Source organism: Osmerus mordax, chromosome 26, assembly GCF_038355195.1.
Source record: "Osmerus mordax isolate fOsmMor3 chromosome 26, fOsmMor3.pri, whole genome shotgun sequence".
Lineage (NCBI taxonomy): Eukaryota > Metazoa > Chordata > Actinopteri > Osmeriformes > Osmeridae > Osmerus > Osmerus mordax.
Genome location: NC_090075.1, coordinates 7,709,680 through 7,713,644, shown reverse-complemented (window position 1 = coordinate 7,713,644; position 3,965 = coordinate 7,709,680). Strand labels below are relative to the sequence as shown.

Below are 3,965 nucleotides of genomic sequence, written 5' to 3'. Positions count from 1 at the left end.
ACATGAGCCCACTGGCTCCCAACTGTTTTGTTTAGCATAGCTTCATGTGCCTGAGTGTCCCAGTTTATCTGTCTTTGAAGCTTTGGTTGAAAGACACTGAAGGACAAATGAACTGTTAAGATTCATGAGATACAATCACCTACTGAGTTGAATCTAGTCTATGAAGTTAGGTTAGCTTTCTACTGATAAAAGGAGACATTGAAAGTAACGTGGAATACAATCGGATTTTCACTGGTTCAACTGGCTCAGGGAGATTAGAATGGTTAAGGATAGGGAGAGTTTCTCAGTAAAACCCAATATTCAGAAAACGTGTATTGTGCTTGAGAACACAAAACATTTAGTCTGTGTTTTAATTAACCTCTTCCAACACACAACACATACAAGGTTGGGTGTGCTCCGGAAATGGAAAACAAAAGCTGAAGATACATTCGGAAATTTACCATGGGAATGTTCCAGAATTTCTTTGACTACAGTTTAAATTCAATGTCATTAAGGCTACAAATCTTAGCATCTACACTCTCTGACAGTTTAACAAAACAAAACTCTGTCTAAACCCTCAATAAATCTACTTTTTACATAAAATGAGGGGCTCACATGAAATACCCAAGTTCCCTAGGTTAGGCGCAGACATATCTGACTCGACCAATACCCTGCCACTGCTGGGTCGACGAGGGCCTCCGCGCCATTGACCTTGGTTTGCACCGCCAGCATGGAGAGCTGAGAAGGAGAACAGGACATGGGAGGGTTGGAACCTTTGACCCTGCCTCCCCCCACCCCCACTCAATTTGAAAGGGTTTGGGACAATGGGTGCCCACACCCCCTACCCCATCCCCAAGATAGCATTGCTCGATGGGATGGGAATATGTTGTTACCCTTTTTTATTACCCTGGATTGTCCATCCTTTAGGGATTTAAACAGGGGGTTTGGCTTCCCTTCACTCTTTGATGGGATTCTGAACGGACCTTCTCGAGAGGGGACCTGTAGTCAAAGACAGGACCTAAATTGGCGATGCTAGGAAACGCACACCTCTCTTGACCTGGCTCCTGATAGGGTCCTATCACAATGAGGGCACCATCTTGATTCGCTCCATTCAAGGTGCTAGATCCTTTTCCACTTCAAAACTTTGCGGAAGTAAATGGAATGTTTCCCAAGGCAGGTATTCCATGGCTCCTCCTACCACTGCTACGCTGACGACACACAGCTGTACCTGTTGATCCCCCTGACTGATCCGGGGATCTCAGCTAGAATCAAGGCCTGCCTCACTGACATCTCCGCCTGGATGACCAAGCACCACTTCCAGCTGAACCTCGCCAAAACAGAACTCCTCATCATGCCGGCCAAACCCTCCATGTCCCACGATCTCCCTATCTCCCAATCACCCTGGGATCTGTGACGGTGACCCCTTCATCCTCTGCCAGGAACCTCGGTGTGACCATGGATGACAAGCTCTCCCTCACAGCCCACATTGCTGCGGTCTCCCGGTCGTGTAGATTCACCCTCTACAACATCCGGGAGATCAGGAGATACCTGTCTGATCATTCCACCCAGCTGCTAGTCCAATCACTTGTCCTATCAAAGTTGGACTACTGCAACTCGCTGCTCGCCGGTCTCCCAGCATGCGCAACCCGCCCCCTCCAGAGGCTTCAGAATGCGGCAGCCCGCCTGGTCTTCAATCTACCCAGACGCTCCCATGTTACCCCGCTCCACATCTCCCTCCACTGGCTTCCCATCACGGCCCATATCAGATTCAAGACTCTGGTACTGACCTGCCGAGCAGTCTGGTGGTCCCACCGCTCAAGAGTGCCCTGTCCCAGCACAAGCTCTTCTCCTGTCTGGCCCCCCAATGGTGGAATCAACTGCCCACCTCCATCAGAGACACTGACTGTCTCCCCACCTTCAAGAAAAGGCTCAATACGCACTTGTTCCGGGAGTGCAACGGTACTTAGGAATGATTGGCTGGATCTGATTTTTCCTCCAGGATCACAATGACTCTTATTGAGAGACTTGTTGCTCTTGTTGGTTAGTTGTAAGTGACTTAAAACTTTTGTACTTGCGGTATAATATATTTTTGTTTCTTGCTTTTTTCCACAGGTACACCCTTGCACTTGTTGAGGTTCATGCTGTTTAATTGTTTAACTGTAACTTGTTCAACTACATGCTCTTGTGGTTCTTCCCTTATTTAGTTTTCACAATGTAGGCTTCATGGGGCTACCTGCAATGTTTGGGGCGTCTCGTTGTTATGATCAGTGACCTATGCACTTTTGTAAAGCTCTCTCTTGGAAGTTGCTTTGGATAAAAGTGTCTAAATGCATGTAAAATGTAAATGTAAGGTATTGACCTGGTGTGCTGCCAGATTGAGAGCACTTTGTCTTTCCTGTAGTTCATATTTGACAAAAAATTATAGTCATCCACTGTTAAGTGCACGCCTGTGTTGGGATTTTAAACGTAATAACGTTCGAACCAACTGACCTGATCCCTTCAAGTTGCTGTCTATCTAAACCCCATGGCTGCTCACTCTGACATCAGCTAAGCTTGTCAACGATTTGCATGCCCTGGATCTGGAGGATCCTGAAGGGGCTCACGCTTCTGGTCGAAACATATGTTAAGGGTCAGGGTTTTGAACCTGACCAGCTACCAGTGGAGCAAGTTCAGCAGAGGATTTGTATGCAAGTACTTCTTGAAGCTTGAAGATTAGGCAGTCAGCTACATTCTGGATTTTCTGCAGAGGGCGTACTGCACATGCCGGTAGGCCGCAAGGAGAAACCTACAGTAGACAATGGGAGATCTGTGGCCTGGATGAGCAGGTGAGTGGAGTATTCTGACAAACGAGGACAGATCCAGTTGAAGTTGAGTAAAGAACACCAGCAGGTCTGCGTCGGGGTTGCTTCCTTTCGTAGCGGTGCCGGCCTAACAACCATGTCGACTGGTTCTGAGTCGATGTAACATGTTGGGCTGTTTTTACTGCCATTGGGGCTGTGCTCGATCAATCATTTCGGTTTTTTTTTGGGGGGGGGGGGGGGGGGTCTTTTAGGTCCTTCTGATGGTTATTGTGCAGTTGATGGGGGATTGTACACATTTACAGTATTAAGCTTTTTCCCAATACTCTCTGTGATTGCTTAAAAAATGTAAGCATGTATTTTTACTTTAAGACCAAGTTTAGCACAAGTTAGAGTCTCTAATTTGTTACATTTTGTTGTTGTACTAGCTCCGGGCAATAAAAACTGTTGCTTTGCATGTTAATTTCATTGCTCACTTCCACAAATTATTTAACAACATTTCTTCTCTATTTATCTGTTGAATGGTAGCAGTTATAAAAAAGTCACCTCAAAGTAAAACCATTTATATCATGAGTTAGACACATTTCAGCCCCAGAGCACTTCTCTTGAACAAATATACAAATACAATCCAATATAATACAAATCTTCAATATCACTGGTAGGGCCAACAATCTTACAGGGGCCTGTTTTTAACTCATGTAAGGGGGACTCTCCAAGGCCCTGACTCCACAACCTTTTCAGGTAGTAGTCAGGTCATCTGAAAACCATAACTATATATATATATATATATATATATATTTTATTTTATTTTATTTTTTATCAATCATTACTTCCTTTCCAGTTTTTGTTGGAATAAATACGAATTTACAGTATATTATAAATAATGTATTATATCATTCTGAGGAGTCTCAAGGGAGTCTCAAGGGAGCCAGTCTCCATAGAAGCAAAGAGCAGATTTGGCTAAAGCAAACAGACACTTCAATATCTAGGCTGCCACCAGTGGATGTCAACTAAAATACAGTCACTGCTCCTACAGCACACAAGCAGTGGGCCCACATCTCTGCTTCATTGCTGTCAAGAGAACTTAACCAAATGTTGAAGCGTAAAATTGATTGATAGTGCAGGTGTTACGGTCTCTCTCTCTCTTTGGGGAGCTGGGCTGTTTGTTTCTTCTCTCCTCGATAATTC

General features: G+C 44.9%; 1 pseudogene; it reads left to right on the top strand.

Annotated features, from left to right (window-relative positions):
- The first annotated feature begins 1,135 nt into the window (after window positions 1–1,135).
- On the top strand, window positions 1,136–1,934 carry LOC136935808 (uncharacterized; annotated as a pseudogene).
- Window positions 1,935–3,965: the final 2,031 nt, after the last annotated feature.